We start from the raw sequence: 18,167 nt of genomic DNA on the forward strand, positions 1-18,167 counted from the left end.
TCTTCTTAAAAAAAAAATGCTTATTACTGATTCTGGAAGAACTTCTCAACCTTTGTTAGAGATTGGTTTTATGTTGCTATATATATATATATATATATATATATATATATATATATATATATATAGTTGGTGATAATGCGTTCTTCAAATCAGCTGATGTTATTTAATTTCTCCTGTCTTATTGTGACTTCTGTCAATATTTGTATTTGTAAATGCTTGTTTATTAAAGTTCGTTTCTCCTTTCTTACTTCGACATTTGTTGATAACTTGTATTTGTAAATGCTTGTTTATTACAGTTAGTTTCTCCTTCCTTACTTCGACATCTGTCGATAACTTGTAGTTGTAAATGCTTGTTTATTTAAGTTCGTTTCTCTTTTAAACTCTATTTTGGTTTATTACCATTGAATGTGTAAATGCTTATTTGTTAATAGTTCGTTTCTCCTTTAAACTTGGCCTTCGTTTATAACCTTGACATTTGTAGATACTTGCTCTTTTAAAGTTCGTTTTTTCTTTGACTTTAATATCTTAAACAAGAACCTTGTAAACATAAGGTTAATTCATACATTAACTCTGTAGCCTTGCCGTCTTCCACGGGAACGGTCTACTATCAAACTCTTCGAATAAACCTTGACAATATTTATCCGTTTTCTGTAAGATAATCTTCAAATGTAATTTTAGCTCTCTCTCCACACAGCTGATTCCTGTCAGACCTCAGTTGAAGTGCAGGGCTTCCAGCTGGAGAGCTCGTAACCTAGCAACCAACCGATTGCAAGACTAGAACTGTAACTAACCTTCAGGACTCACAGCGGCCATCTTGGATCTTCTCTTCTTGATTCTTCCTTTGAAATAAGCGCAAGATTACTCTGCAAACCTTCTTCCAGTTTGGGCTTTGCTGTCTCCACTGAGGATATCGCTTTGCTTTTCTCATGCACTTCTTTGATTTGACTTGGCAAGTTTGTGTGGTCATGACACCAACCCCCCTACTCTGTCGGATACCCAACTTACCTGCATCCAGGGGGTCTTCTGTCAGGGAACCGGACGGGGCGATGTACCGTCAGCAGTGCCCACTAGCAGAACCCCACCAGGCCGTATTATTTTTCATAGTACGGCTGGCAGCGGTCTGCTGGTGGTAGCAGCGCCACCTTAACACCATCTGCCAGTATGGCCACATCTGGGCCCATATTTATACTTTTTGACGCAAAACTGCGCCAACGCAGTTTTGCGTCAAAAAAATTAGCGCCGGCTAACGCCATTCTGAAGCACCATGCGGGCGCCGTATTTATTGAATGACGTTAGCCGGCGTTAGCCGCCGGCGCTGTCTGGTGTGCGTTAAAAAAAACGACGTACACCAGGCAGCGCCGGCGTAGGGGGAAAATGGCGTATGGGCGTCCAGAAATGGTGCAAGTCAGGCTGAGGCAAAAAATTTGCCACAACCCGATTTGCGCCATTTTTTTACGACGGCCATCCCTCATTGAAATGACGCCTGTCTTAGCAAAGACAGGAGTCATGCCCCTTTGCCCAATGGCCATGCCCAGGGGACTTCTGTCCCCTGGGCATGGTCATTGGGCATAGTGGCATGTAGGGGGGCACAAATCAGGCCCCCCTATGCCACAAAAAAACAAAAAAAAAATACTTACCTGGACTTACCTTAATGTCCCTGGGGTGGGTCCCTCCATCCTTGGGTGTCCTCCTGGGGTGGGCAAGGGTGGCAGGGGGTGTCCCTGGGGGCTTGGGAGGGCACCTCTGGGCTCATTCTGAGCCCACAGGTCCCTTAACGCCTGCCCTGACCCAGGCGCTAAAATCCGGCGCAAATGGGGGTTTTTTAGTCCCGCCCACTCCCGGGCGTCATTTTTGCCCGGGAGTATAAATACGACGCATATGCATCACAGTCATTTTTTAAGACAGGAACGCCTACCTTGCATATCATTAACGCAAGGAAGGTGTTCACGCAAAAAAATGACGCTAACTCCATGAACTTTGGCGCTAGACGCGTCTAACGCCAAAGTATAAATATGGAGTTAGTTTTGCGTCAAATTTGCGTCGAAAAAAACGACGCAAATTCGGCGCAAACGGAGTATAAATATGCCCCCTGGATTTCCACCCTTCTTGTGGCAGAAATCTGTCTGTGGTCATAATTTGGCAGACGGAAGTTAGCCGCAGCAAGAGTCTTTTGGTGGCCGTCGCCGTGGCGGTAGGCGGCATTTACCTCCAATGTCTTAATGAGGGCCATGATCACATACCTTGTTTGCATTTCCTTAAAGAAGTTTTGAGTTAACAACTTTCAGTAGCCCCTATATTCCAAGACAGGGCTGCCAGGCTGCGTGGAGTCCCTGTCCCCTAATCCAAATCACTCAAGACCCCTTTCCACTATCATTAAGGCTTAATACTGAGTCAGAAATTATTTATTAACTCTAGACCTTTGTCTCCGCTTGCTATGGTAACTTGCAGGCCTCCTTGACTTGTGTTTGAAATGGTTCTGCTAAGTTGAGCCCTCTGCAAGCAAAATCTTACTGGTTCTGAGTTTAAGCCAGCATGGTTTATCAGAACCTGGCCTTTCCACAAATCCATCCCTAACTCGCCCACAGGAGCCAACCTTATACCTTCTTTCAATAACTCCTCCTCTGCCCTCACTAGGGTCAATTTTACATACTCTGAGTAGAAAAGTGTCTTTGTGACCTCTTTTTACTCCCTGTTTGTCATAAAGCCAATCTGCTTTAAATCTCCTCAGGCAATTTTGTGCAGGCTAGGACATTTGGCAAGTGCTTGCAGAAGGTGTTGTTTCCTACCTCTAGCTCTTTACTGAGGTTCCAGGTAGACAAATGAGCTTATCCATTTGTTGCTTCCTTCACCTTCTGTATTGACATCCTTTGACCAATGCATACTTTCATCTCCCTTATTGGATGATAAATGCCCACTTTTCCCAGGTGTTTCAGAGCAGGCCTCCCTCCATCGATTTACCCTAGGAGCCACCCTTTCCAATTTACGTTTCTCTCTTTTACTAACTGAAGGTCTCTTTACCCTGTCTCCTAAGGGGTTTGGGGGTTGCACCTTCTTCAACTTTAACTGGCTACCCTCTTTTCCTGGGTCCTTCTCTCCACTTGTGATGACATTAGTCTTCTTTCTTACTCTGCTTTCTTTCTCTCTTTGGGGTTCAGCCCTTGTAGCCCAGAGCATTTCTTTTCTACATTTAACCTTTGTGGTTCCTTTCTTTTCAGCTATTCTCTTTACTTTATAAGGTCTTTCTTACATGAGGTATATTGCCCTTATACCCTAGGTAAATCCCCTGTTTTATTATTCACACAGGCCGTTTTTATATATATATACTGATGGTAAACTGATAATATTTTCAGGGGTCTACACCTTCAACTTCTGCAGAAGTGCATATTTCTTTCTCTCAAAGGTCTCAAGGCATACATGTATTGATTTGTTTTAGCTTCCCCGCAATTACCTGTAACTAGCTCCTTATTTGCCATCAATGCTTTTAGTATTCCCTGTAAAGTTTTCTGCATTGCAAACATCACCTTTAAAATAGATGTAGAAGGGGATGCTTAAAATTGAACCCAACAGAGGTCTGTGAGGGAGAGGGGCTCTGTTGGGAGGAAACTTTTGTGCCTACATTTTCTAACAGGCTCTCCCCCCAATTCACTATCATCCTCCCTTGAGGCAACCTCTTCCTGAGAAAAACCTTCACTGTCCACGATAAAGCTTTTAACCACAAAAGGAGAGAGGCGAGGTGACGAAGATATCCTTGGGTTGGGTAAACGCTTTTCCACATTTTCAATGTCCAGGTCTCCCCCCTTGAAAGTGATCTGAGTCTGGCCCTGAATCCAATGACATTGAATCACTTATTACGTTTCCCCCACTTGCACCTATTTCTTCCATGAGTAGCTTAAGTGACAATATAGACTGACTGGGGGTGCTTGACTTCTTTTTGAATTACTTCCCTACAAACTCCTTTATGGATTGTCCGAGAGGCGTCATTCCTACTTCCTCCATGAGCCTCACAGGGGTACCACAGGGGTCTTCTTCCCCTGGTAATTGTATTGTCTTCTAATGCACCAACAATGATGCTCCCCGCGGTGTCGTTCTGACAAGACTCCTAGGGGGATTCCCATTTACTGCAACACCTTCATGAGCCCTCTTTTTGGGCATACCCACTTCATGCTTTTGTTTTACCTTTTTTTTCAGTCCTGGAGATGTATAAAAGTTTTTGATTAATCTTATTGTGTTTGTTTATTGTTGATTTTGAGCACTATATATGTGGCAATTGTGAGTTTTTTTTACAAGTATATATATCAAACTCGAGTAGATACCGATGGGATATGTACTGTTAATAATATATGCAGAGGTTTGTCCAGATTATGTATTTATTATACGTTCTGTAATTATTTTACTTTGATGTATTCTTGTCTTTGTAATTTTTATCTCCAGTGATTATAAATTTACTCATTTGTTATTTTAGTAGATCTGTGATTGGCCCTCATATGGTCAATAATATGTTAACAGGTTGTGTTAATTTAAAGTCCTTTATGTGCCTCGTTATAATGAAAGCTTTTTAAGTTGTGCGAGTTAAATTGGGTTTTGACCCTTGTCAAAGCTTTTGAAATGTCGTTTTGACATTTCAAAATGGCCCCCATATTACTGCTTTAGGTGTCGATACATGTTAAGTCACCTTTTCCATGTTCATTATGAGGGCGCGTAGCGAAAGGGACTTCCCGACGGCATGTTTGTTTATTTAAACGCGCTCTGTGATAGTGCGGCATCCTTATAAGCTCTATGCCTGGAAGAAAGCCGGCTGGTTTGCTTCCAACGTTAAGGTAGACGCTCTTTTGATTTTTGCGCTCGTGTTTTCTAGTGTTCATGTTACTCTTTGAGATCTTTACATTAAGCTCCTTGATGTCTTCGCTTTACACAGTATTACTCGTGTTACGCTATATTACTTATTCAGCGCCCCTGCAGCTCAGGAATTTACCTGCCTTAAAGTCAGTCCCTTTGGCTACGCTTACCTTTGATGTACTCTTTTACACACTGCAGTATAATGATAAACCTTTAAAGGTTTTTACGTTAACAGTGTCACTTTTGGCTCTCTACTTATTTTGAGCATAACAGTTTTATTCTTTTTTCGTATATCTCTTGGATTGACTTGATTCCAAAAACATCTCTATAATTAACCAAATGGGTGCTCTAGGGCGTTCAGTCTAACTAATTGTGTTATTAAAAAAAAAAATCTACTTTCCTAACTTTTAATTTTTTCATATTTAATTCACTTTTCTCTATGTGCACACATGTGGGTTCTTTTGATGAACAGGTGTGGGTTCTCTACACCTGGCGGTGTATATAGTTGTTATGCGTCACAATTGTCTAGGTAATTTGTTATGTTGTACATACAGGCACTGTTTCCATTGTCCTGAGGAGGCCGGATTTGTTAAGGCCGAAACGCGTCGACTGTAACTTCCAAGGAGTGACTGTTGGAATTCCTGAATTCTTGGATTTATTAATTTGTGAACTGTATCGGACACTTATTCCAGTGATTGATTTCTCTCACTGATGCTAGATACTTTCCTTGGACAACTGTCACTACCTTCTTATGTGACTGCTTGCCACTGGATGGCTAAGCAGCCTATGTTTCATGTACTACGGTGCCCTAGAGGAATCGTTGGTTGATTTGTTTATGTGCAATACTTGTATATAATTAGATTTTTTTGTGCTTTTGGTATGTTATACATTTTGTGTATTAGTTTTTTAGGTGAACAGGTAATTTGTTGACACTATGATTGAATTGATTTAATTGTAATAAAGAAATTACGTTTCAGTGAAAAATTGAGGTTTTCGCTTAGATATTTGGTTATATATTCATCCCTGTTGGATATTTTGATTTCTGTATGGTGATTGTCCCTGATCCAGTGGGGTAATAGGGACTCCCCCTCCGTTTGCCCTTTGTTTTACCTTGTGGCATCTACCTTCAAGTTGCGACTGTTCAGTTCCCTTCTGTCAAACTTCACAAAAAATAACCCCACTTGTCATACACACAGAGTCTGCCAATACTAGACAGGGCCAGGTATCTTGCAACCGGAGTGCTTCCGCATCACTCTTTGGCAAATTGATCAGTCCAAAGCTCAAAACAGGTACTTTCCTCCTTCCTTTTTGCACCCTGAATGGGTGGCTCAAACAACTCCAGCGGCTGCTGCTGCTTCAACCCATATCAACTATCATGGCTTCTTCACTGTTCCAAGGACTTCTTCGGTCCAAAGCAGGAGCTCAATTCCAGGCCACCACAAAGCTGCCCCACAGTGCCCAACAGGGGTGGATAGCTTTCACGCGGGCTGGACTCTAGTCCATTTCTCGAGCTCCCTGGCTACCAGCAGAGCCCTAGCACAGGTCACTAAGTTCTCCCCCTCGCCTGTTTGAGTCCGGCCATACCCTCAGGAGGTTATGTGGGAATAAATGGCCTCTAACAATAAGTACAATCTAATCAATGTAACTTGTGTGGCACTTAAGTAGCAGAAGCGTTGATAATTTTAGCCACTATAAAAACTGCAGCAAGGTGGTGCAAGAAATGTTCCTAGTCTTCCTGATTCTCACATCCATCATCTGCTTCCAGCTAAACGAACTGGTGGGCGGGCAATAGCACGGCAGCGGCAGTGATACATTAAAAGAAGAAAAGTTATAAATGTATTCATGTGAGTCCTACCTGAGAAGAACAAATAAACTATTAATCCTAGACTTTAGGAGATACAGGCTTCATAGTCAAAGAGGAGGGCAATGTCCTTTATAGTCATACATACATCAGAAGGTACATCGTGCTTGCCTACCTGTGCATGCTCGCTCTTTTGCTGCTGGTACCGGGTAGGTAGGAGTCACCTGGATACATTTATATTGTTTCTTCTTTTAATATATCACAACACTTGGCATAGTTGCCAATAGGAGATACTTAGGGATCCGTGTCCTGAGGAATGCCCCAGACCCGTTAGCGCTATCTAATGATGGCAGAAACATGTTGACCTAATTAGTTAGATGGTGCGAGTCATACTTCTAAACAACCAACCCACTCATTTTTTAATCTTACCTGTTGTCTCCATAAAATAAACGTGTTTCACGGGGGAACTGTAAGGTATTTTTAACTCAATGATCTAGATCCCGTCTTTATCTAGTAGTTTCTTATTTAAGAACTTTTTCTTGCTGTGAATCCAACAGAAGTTTGAGTCTGCCCTGATGGCACTGTACTACCAGGGTGGGGAGAGGTTGCCGATGACGAAGCGTAACACCATTATGTGTGTGAGGTCTCTTCTTCCATAAAAATGATATTCCCTTTCCCTTGCACCTGTACAGGAATTCTGTAAACATCCAAATTGGATGTATCTCTGCTTGCTTTGAGGTAGGAATGCTGCAACTTATATATTGCCTATGGCTGCCACACTGATTTGTGATAGTTCTATGTCTTAGAAGGACCTCTCCCTTGTGTGTTAATAACTCCCAGAAGCCAGACATTCTAATATTGATCAATGCCAAAAAGACCTTTGATCTGGTGCACTTGCCTTTCCTTGGCCTGCTAAAGAGGGGATGGGACTAAGCACCCAAATTCAGAGGTGGGTCTGGCACAATCACAATAGCCCACAGCCTGTATCCAACCTAATGGTCTAGCCTCCCACAGCTTTACTATATCATGAGGAACACAGCAGGGCTGCTCATTTTCCCCACTCCTATTTTCCCTGCATACGGAGCCTATGGCGTACAGAATACATATGAGCATTAAATGCTACTAGTGGGCTGCAGCACTTATTGTGCCACCCACTTAAGTAGCACCTTAAAACTTGTCTTAGGCTTGTCACTTCAGCCTGAAGGCAGTGTCCCACTGCCATGTCAAAGTGGTATTTAAAACTCCTTGCCACTCTTAAAATCCCCTAGGTAGCCCATAGGGCAGGGTGCTGTGTAATTAAAATGTAGGACATGTGCATTTTAGTTGTATACGTCCTAGTAATGCAAAACTCCCAAATGTGTTTTCTTACTATTGAGAGGCCTATCCCTTCCATGGGGTAACATTGGGGATTTGCTTATTAAAATTAATATGCTGTGATTCATAAACCACAGATGGTAGATATGTCATGTTTGGTATGTATGATCTTGTAATAATAAACCCTCCTTAATGGTAAAGTCAGATTTATCATTGCAAGTTTAAAAATGCCACTTTTAGAAAGTTGGCATTTTCATGTCATTAGTCCTCTGTGCCTACAGCCTGTCTAGGTCATATTACTGAGTGTAGCTGACAGCTGAGACTTTGTGGATTCACCCCAGGCAGTGACACAATAGTGGGATTAGCAGAGCATGAATGGGAGCTAAGCACAGCCCCACTTGCAACTGAATAGTCTGAGCTCTGCCATCACACAATAGGAATAGCGACCTTGAATTGTCCGTGCAGACAGCTAGAAGCCAGGGAAGGGGAGAAAGGAAATGTCTGCATCTTCAGAGAACCTTTCTTGAAACTTCACCCAACTTCTAGGACCATGGTAACATGGTATAAAAATAGGGCTCTCAGACCTGCTGCTCAGTTCACTACCTAACCTACGGAGGACACTCCTGCTGTGGCCTGCTGTGCATTCTACCAGACTGCTGCTGTACCTGGAAAGATGGCTATGCTGCCTGGAATCTGCCTTGGACCTTTAGAGGCCAACCCTGTTGTGGAGACCTGTATGTTCACCTGTACCCAGGTCTTCAGAAGTGACTCCAAGAGCTAGTTTTGCTGGCCTCCTGTTCTGAGCCACAGAGACATAACAGGATACCACCATCTTGAACCCACATCTGGACCCAGCCTGGGTGAGTCTTGAACCCCCGAGCAGTCTTGAGGTGCTGAAGGTGCCCAGGTGGATATTTTCTAAAACTGAAGACTTGTTATTTTGAACCTTAAACTTTAAAAAATCATACCTCTGGTTCTACTACTTGGATTTTGATGACTTTGGTGTCAAACAGTATACTAAAATGTACTCTATTTTTCTAAATTAGTTTAGGATGCTTATTATGTTGTGGTTCCACCATATTGCTGTTTGTGTGTTACATAAATAATTAACACATTGCCTCTAAGTTTAGCCTGACTGCTTTTTGTGCCAAACTACCCACGGTTAAGCACAGGTTAAATTAGTGACTTTTTGTGTTTCACCTTGCAAGGGATTGTGACTTTTGCTCACACCACAGTCAAACAACAACCCAATTTCTCACATTATTCATCTAATATGTTTTAGCACGGACATGTTTTAGCTCATTGTTTCTATATTTTATTCAGCAGCTTTTTTTCAAGAAGACATCGTTTTTCGCACTGAACAATTTGTTAGGGATTTGTAAATAATGCCCTGTTCAAGGCTGCCATGTATGGTATGTGATATACTGATTCATACTACCACTCTAGGAGCTCAGGAGTCAGTCTCCAATTTCTAGACACATCAGTATGTCAGGCCTGTTCTTAGAACTCTGTATGGGTTAATATATAAATAACACTTACGCCTAAGGAGGGTAGCGGATATTCCAGTTGTGGCCGCTGACAGCTTTGCTGATCCTGACTCTTCAGCCCCAAGAGAGGATTACCATCCAGACAACAGCCGGACCCTTTCTATCACATTGAGGTCTGGGGTTGAGGTTACTCCTTTAGACCAGGACACACAGAATGGTTACAATCGCTATTCTCTCAGACCCAAGGTTGAGGTAGACATCTCTAAGATTTCTAGAATCATACAACTTGGTGGTTGTTTATCTTCTTTATACTGATCGTAATGATGATTACCGTACTATGTTTCATCTGCCTTATTATTGCAGTTCATGCTTTTTATACTATGTTGCAATTGCTTCAATAAATGCATTGCAATTTAGTGTGGATCTTGTGATCTGTCTTGGCATGTGTGAGATACAGAGTAACTGAGCAAAAGGGGTATGATCAGTTTCCATGACTTCCCTGAGGATTCAGAGTGTCAGATTCAGGTTGACACAAATCGCCTTTTCCTTTCTAGGGTTTGGTGACGCACAGTGGGCTACCCACGCGGCAGGCTGACAGCTTCGAAACGGTGTGGAGTTGACTCCGTTTCCCACACTCTGTGGTGTGGCCACCCTAAACATGCAATCTTATTATCATAATAGGAACCTCACGACATAGCACTAACAACATTGGTCAGTCACAAATTTAACGGATATCCTGAATATCTCTCTCTCGAATGCCAAAGTTACCCTATTTACCTTTATACACAGACGACCGTGGCGTAAGGGCAAAATCCTCCTCTGCTAAATAGGTAGTACCTATCTTAGAGCCTGATTTATATCTTGGAGCTAACAGTCCCATCATTGATTTTCCCTTGGATTTCCTACCACCAACTATGTGGTCTGCCTGCTCTATTTAGATGTTGGAGAGTCCATAGACAAAAGAACGCAGACGTACCACCACCATAAATCACCACCTGCATCGACCGCCACATAGGTAAAAGCTTCTGGCGGCGGGATTCCAGCCACTTTTACTGCTGAGCCAATCTTGATGTGCCTTACGACCAACACAACTGTGGTGGCTAAACCTCCACCCCTGAATTGGCAGATTGGGGGGGATAAAAGTATAAAACTCACCTTTTTCAAAGTTTTCACATTTCCTGCTACCATGAACCTGGTCATACAAGTCCTGTTGTTCCTGCTGCTCCTCTACCAAGATGTAAATTAACCCCATTGTCACCAGAACAGAAGGTAAGTCACTGTTTCACCTGTCATCTTCTGAATTGTCAGGGTATAGTAGCACATGACTCATGCATTTTAACAACTACTTGCAAGTAATAGTACAATAATGTGCAATGTATATGTCTGTTTTGTCGAAGTTATAAAAATGTTTTTAAAAAACAACTCATTATATCAGAAACACACACCAATCATGTACTAAATGTCTTAATGGCAATGGGCACCTAAACAAAAAATCACATCAATCCCTACTTTAAATGTGTCCAAACAGGTGTGTGCAAAAAATGTCCCTAAGCTATCACATCACATACATAAACAATATACCCATTAGGAACTACATAGAGCCATGATTATGTAGCAATCGCACAACAAAATGCTACAAGTGGGTGTACACAGAATGTACAAAGAATTATACCTCTAAACTAGAAACAAGTCACAGATGTATGAAGGTCAAATGTCCTCTTGGTTTGCGCACTTTATGACATACATGAGATGTCATTTAACTTTTAAATGTCAGGTCCCCTCTGTAATGCATATGTGTATATTATAGTCACATCATGTTAAAACAAACACACATCTGTTCTCCAGTCATAAAAACACATCTAATTTTAGTGTAAGTGTCCCATAACATGGTGAATGCTTGCACCAAAATTAACATGTCCATCACAGATGTATAGTACTAATGTATGTATTACAAACATATCTAAAAAATAAAACATGCAATTATCACTGTCACAAATGAGAGTAAGTGCATGGCACACACATTAGCAGAAATAACATCATCAGCAATCAATTAGTAACAATAAAAAAAAAGGCCAGGACAAATGTATTTCAAATTAAAAACATTTTAATATCACTTGAGATACAAACAATGTCTAAATTGTCCACAATTGGAAACGTTGGCTTCAGGCCCTGAACTTGCCTCCTAATTTCACCATCAGGTACAAACTCCTCAGGAAGGGCATCTCTTTGGCAGAGAGTGGGTACGTCAGTGATCTCACTCACTTAGGGGGGTCATTGAGTTTGGGAGGGGTGGGTTTGGGTTTGGGAGGGGTCGGGTCGGGTTGGCTTTGTGAGGGGTGGCTTTGGGTTTGGAAGGGGTGGGCTGGGATGTGGAAGGCATGTGTTGGGGTGTGGAAGGGGTGGAAACATGTTTGAGAGGGATAGAGCTACATTTGGGAGGGGTGATTTGGGATGTGAAAAGGGTGGGTTGGGTGTAGAAGGGGTGGAATGATGTTTGGGTGGTGTTGGGATGTGGAAGGGTCAGGGCAAGAAGAAGGTCTTCCATGGGAAAATGGGTAAGGTGGTTGGCAGGGAGGTTGGGTTAGGAGCTAGAGGGAGTGGTACCGTCTGATGTGCATGTGTCTGTTGATAGTGGTGATGCCTGTGGGTCTGGTGTATTTGGTATACATGTTGGTTTGTGTCTCTTAATAGGTGTCTGTTGTGTGAGTGTGGGCGTTTGTGTACAGTGTGTGTAATGTGCATTATAGGTGTGAATGTGTGTGTGTATGGGTGTGCTATGGAAGTGATGTGTGTGGTTGTGGTACCTGTGGATGTGCCGGTGCTTGTGTGTGAAGTGGTAGGTGTTGTGTCTGCAGGAGTGATGGTGGTGAGTGCAGCCTGTGGGGCAAGGTGGAGGTCTCTGTGCCAAAAGTGATACCACCCCTTTTAAGGGGCAGCTGTGGCTAACTGGAGGTAATCAAGAGGGAGGGTAGAGATGGAAACGTGGTTGGCTGACAAGGATGCAGGTGGAATTGTCCCACTAGCGTCCGCCACCACAAGGGACTGGTCTTCTGTGGAGGACCCTGAAGATGATGTTGAGTCACTGGTGGTGTCTGTGCCAGTCCTCTCACCCTCTGTGGCACTGGGTACCTTGGTATCAGTGGTATCTGCACCAGTATTACAGTGCCCAGCTTCTTCCCCACCAACGTGGCCGCTGTTGTCTTCACCTTGCCCAGATGATGATGAAAACACAAATACAACAGTTTCAGAATATCTGTGTAACTAGCATGGAACATGAACATTGCTCACAAAACATTTGCCAAATCTACATATTAAACTAGCTTAAAGGCCTAGCTTCAAGGTCATCAAACATGGTGTCTTTATCATCAGCATCTCATGCATGTAGAGAAGAATTTCACACACCATTTGCTCACAGTCTAGAAATTCCCCATGTCTAGCTCCCATATCATGTATGCCTTTTGTTTCTCATCCACTGTTATTTCTCTACATATGAAATGGGTTTGACGGAATGAGTAAATACATAGGCCAGGATACATTCCTAACCCACTTCAATACAAAGCAAAAACATATCTACATTTCCAAAAGAGCCATGTTTTGGGTCTGAAATTGACTGATCAAGATGAGATACTCTAACATTTATGAGGTAACCTCCCATCTGCAAATGTCCTTTTTGGTATCACTTTACTCACCATTATTTGTTTCTCATCTGTACATAACTAAGGACAACTAATGTCATTTGGGGTACGTGTAACTCTGTCACCAATGTGGAGACATTCCTATCTGTTTCTATCAATACAGTTTGCCATAAGAATTCATGTTGGTTGACACAGACTGGCTTGCATGAACATTTGTGAAGGGTTAAGGCTTCATGACAATCTGCTACTGTCTACATGACTTGACTTGACTTGAATCTTTCTAACATATTTCTAACTTATTTCAGATAAGGGTTGATTCCATTGGACACACGTTTCCAGTTCTTTTGGAGCAGATGCTCATGATCATATTGTCATTGTACCATTGTACCAAATTACCAATTTAAAGTCTGAAACATCAACTGTATCACAAGTGCATACAATACCATGTCAGCAGTAGTAGGGCCAACATCACCTAATCCCATTTGCGATGGTGCATCACACCTGACCCAGTCCTCAAATGGGACATGTTTGGTACAAATATCCATCATTGCATGGAGAAAATACAGGTATTCCTTTTTTTCATGCAGGCATTTGTCTGCTCAAAACAGTACTTATCATGTGATGAGGAACCTAGTGAGAACCTTTAGCACAAAACAATACACCAAACACTATCTGAAAAACGTACACATCTGCATCGGATGTGTGTCAAATCACATGCTGATGCCAAACAACATTGCTGTAAATTAAAAAGGTTAAACAACAAGAATAGTTACATACAATAATTCATCCCCTTGATGCTGCTGTTAGGCCCCTAACTGCCCATCAAGCTTTGGGTAGGCCATCGCAAGTGTGCGGGCCATGGGGGGTAGGGGCAGGGTGCAGTACACACACTTTATTAGAAGGCATGGCCGAGCTGGTCCTGGGCTGACTTTCTGATCCAGCATCGGTGGTCCTCCCACCTCTTCCTGCAATGCAAGCTACACAACTTATGGACTCCTGAGGTCCACATCTTCTTTACAATGGCCTTCCATATGGCCCACTTTTGATGGGTGTTGATCTGAATGGATGAGAAAAATAAACAACAAAAGAGGTTTTGAGTGATTTGTTTGTCTGTAGTGATGTGACACAATTTAATTGCATCTCTCACATGCATTTCCCAAACAGTCAGTACAAACATCATACATTTCCTAGGAGATACTAATTGGCCAATGCTTGGTCCATCTGGTCTGTATGGGCAGACACCCCAGCGAACCACACTCAGCCCAAACCTATACCTCCTACCCCAGCTGTTACAACAACTAAGCCTATGGATACCTCTACTTCCAGTGTCCAGAGGAACACAATCCCCACCTTGTACCCTCCAGTGCTCGCTACTGTGGAGCAACTACCACAACCATTTCCATTTGTGCCAAGACCCACTGGGATGGGCCACACTGCCTCCTGGGCATGGGGTAATGGTGGCAAGCATTGTGGGAGGTTGTCAGTGGGCCAGAAAAGTAAGGCCTTTGGCATCAATGTCACCCAGACCACCACTGACCCAGTTTTGGGAGCAATACAACAGTCCAAAGACATGATGGGCTACTAAATGCAAGCCTCGTCAAAACCACACCAGTATGTTACAACTCTGTCGTCCCATCTCTGAAGGGCACTGTAAACGGACTATCTGCAAACTGGGAATCACCATTAATACTCATCCAGAGTCCCTTCCTGACTTCTGTTTGCTTCCCTTTTCAATATGGTGCACTATTGAAGACTTACATTTGCTTCCATGGACTTCATGTCCCATAATGCATTGCCTAGTAGTCAGTAAGAGCTGGAATCTACTGTCCATTGTTTCCTATGGCAATAGTCCTGCTGTTCCTTTATACTGGATTCTCTCCTCCAGGACTTGTGTGAGACTGGAACTTCCCACACCTGTGACCACTCTGGTGTAGCTCAGCCATGTGGCTCTACCCTGTACTTGCTGCTGTCTGGAACTTCTTAGAAGCTGCCATTTCCTGAAGCTCCTGTTCCTGCTTGCTTCAGCCAGAGCTTGCTCCCTGTTTTCCTGTCTTGTTCCTGCTTTGCTTCAACCTGAGCATGTTTTGCTTCCTTGTTTGTTCCTTCTGTTCCTGCTATTATTTTCCCTTTACTTATTCCTTCACTTCTTCTTTAGCGCCTTTAAGTTCTCCTCTGTGTCTCAGAATTGCTCCCTAGTGACTGTCCTCTTTCTCTGTGATTCCTGTAGCCACTAGTTCTCTTGTAGATAGTCTCTTGCTTCTTACAGTTTCCTAGAATCACTGTGTATATTTTGTGCTTCCGTTCTTAGGCTCCGGTCTAGCTTTTTCTCTGTAATTTCCTTTTAGGTTTTTGTTTCTGGTATGTGTACTATGAGTCCTCACCTGTGTATAACTGTTTTCCTTTGTACTGGGGTTGGTACCTCGTTTCAGGGAGGCAATTCCTGACCCATCCTTTGTCTAGTACTGTATGTAGTCTTAAGTGCCTAACTGCGACAGTGTGCCATTCCACTGTGTCTCCAGCTGCAGCACAAGGGATTGTCTTGTGTATGTAAGTACAGTCCTTGTTTGTGCCCTAAGGGTCCAGAGACAGAATCACTTCTGCTGCCTCCTTTCTATAGGGCTTACAGAGTGACTATCTGTATGAGTAATCTGCACAGAGGCATTGACGTTTTCTGTTGCTGTGGGAAGTTCTGAGCCTTATCTGTGTACAACCTTAGTGGTAACCCCCTTTGTGGCTGTCCATTACTAATTTGTTCCCTATTTGTTCACACTAAGGTTGCTCTGCCTTCATTATCCTGTTTCTGTTCATTCCTGGTGTATGTCTTTAGCTGCACTTCTGCTTCGGTACACTACATCCATAGGGAGATATTTTGTGATCTGAAGGGGTGCTCCACCCAGAGTCCTAACAGAACCACCCAGAATCATGGCACAGTAGACACCTGGACACCTAGCCTGCTATTTGCCTGTGGCTTCCAGTTCCTACATTCCCAGACTGATCCAGTTACCTCGCAGCTGCCTGTGTTTTCCTGCTGGGGTTTTCCTGACTGGGATTTTCCATTCACTGTTCTTACTGCCAACAGAAGCCACACCTACCCCAGGACCTACTTTATGCAGGCCACAGCACAACCACACTACTGGTGCGCCAAAGGTGTACCAAAGGTAAGCCCGTCTGCCCCTGTCCATGCATGGACCATGCCCAGTGCCACGACCCCTGGAACTCCCTCCCCCCCGAAGATACACCATGGCTGAGCTCTACACCCTTGACCTTAGATGCCACAACAAACATTGCCACCTTGCTGACCATGCTTTACCTGCACCCACAGACATTTCACCTGCCACAGCACACACATCAGCCCACCGACCAGCCCCACCCCAAAGACACCACAGACACCACTTGAACAAAAGCATCAACTCATCCTTCTCAACACATGCTCGCTATACAAGCATTCCACCGAATTATGGGACATCATAGCCACCCTCGCACCCGACATCATCTTCCTCAGCAAGACCTGGCTCAACCCCACTTCCACCCAGACATTGCCACAGTGATCCCGGATGGATATAAATTCACTCACCAGGACCACGCCAACAGGCCGGGAGGAGGAATAGCCATCATCCACAAAGAGACCATACAGTGCACCACCATCACTGAAAACACCACCACCTCCTGGAACATCTCAACTTCAATCTCTACATGGACGAGAAAACAACCATCAGAGGCATCCTCACATACCGACCCCTAGACCCGCGCTCCAGCTTCTGCAACACCATCCCAGACTTCATTGTGCCCCTACCATTACACTACAATGACTACATCTTCCTCAGTGACCTAAGTTTCCACATCGACAACCCCACTGACAACAACACTGCATACCTCCTCGACAGTATGAGCAGCCTCGGATTGACCCAGATCGTCCATCACCCTACACACCACAGGACACATGCTGGGTCCCATTTTCACCTCCAGCAACTGCGTCAAAAACAGCCATGAGGCAGAACTCACATGAACTGATCACTCCATCATCTACTTCAGCATCTCCAGCCCCGGTACATCCACCCCCAAGATGAACAGTGCCCCTCACCAGATCCCCACTACCACCACCAACCTCAAAAAGGGAGTGAAAAACTTCAATGCCTGGATCACCAATTTCTCCAACAGCACTTTCCCCATCAAGAGCAACATCCAGAGAAAATCCTCCGAAAATGCCAGCTGGTACACCCAACAACTCAGAACAGCGAAACAAGACAGCAAACAGCTGGAGAGGAGATGGCATGACAGCAAGGCCATCTCCAACAGAGCAGCCTTTAAGACCTCCCTCAACCTGTACCACTACCTGCTGAGGACAACAAAGAAGACACCTTGCCACACACATCGAACCCAGCGCCAACAACACCAAAAACAACATCACACCCTCACAGGAGCTGAGTGGCAACCTTGCCCACTTCTTCCACAACAAGATCGGAACCATATACAGAAAATTCAAACCACAACCCACACCTACGGACTTCCTCAACAGATATGCCACAACAGTTATCAACTCGAACCACATACTGACCACCTGGAACATCTTCCCCACCCAGGACATCATCTTCACTATGAAATCCATCCACTCTGGAGCTCCCACAGACCAATCTATGCCTTCACTTCATCGTCAACCTTGGAAACCAAAGGATTGACCAGGAATTCACCACCCTGTTCAATACCTCTATCAACACTACAACATTTCCTGATGCCTGCAAACACGCTGAAGTCAGACCCTTACTCGAAAAACCATCCACTGACCACTGGGGAAACCAAAACTACAGGCTAATCTCCCTGCTCCAATTCCCAGCGAAGGTACTGGAAAAGAGCATCAAGTAACTCATGACATACCTCGAGCAGAACCAACTACTCAATGCCTCCCAATCCAGCTTTTGCAGCAATCACAGCTCCAAAATTGCCCTGATGGCAGCCACAGATGACATTTGAACCCTCCTCAACAAAGGACAAACAGCTGCTTTTATCCTTCTCAACCTCTCATCAGCCTTCAACACCGTATCCCACCACATGGTGATTGAAAGACTCCACCACATCGACATTCTAGGGGGCTTCGGG

This window comes from Pleurodeles waltl, chromosome 5, assembly GCF_031143425.1.
Source record: "Pleurodeles waltl isolate 20211129_DDA chromosome 5, aPleWal1.hap1.20221129, whole genome shotgun sequence".
NCBI lineage: Eukaryota > Metazoa > Chordata > Amphibia > Caudata > Salamandridae > Pleurodeles > Pleurodeles waltl.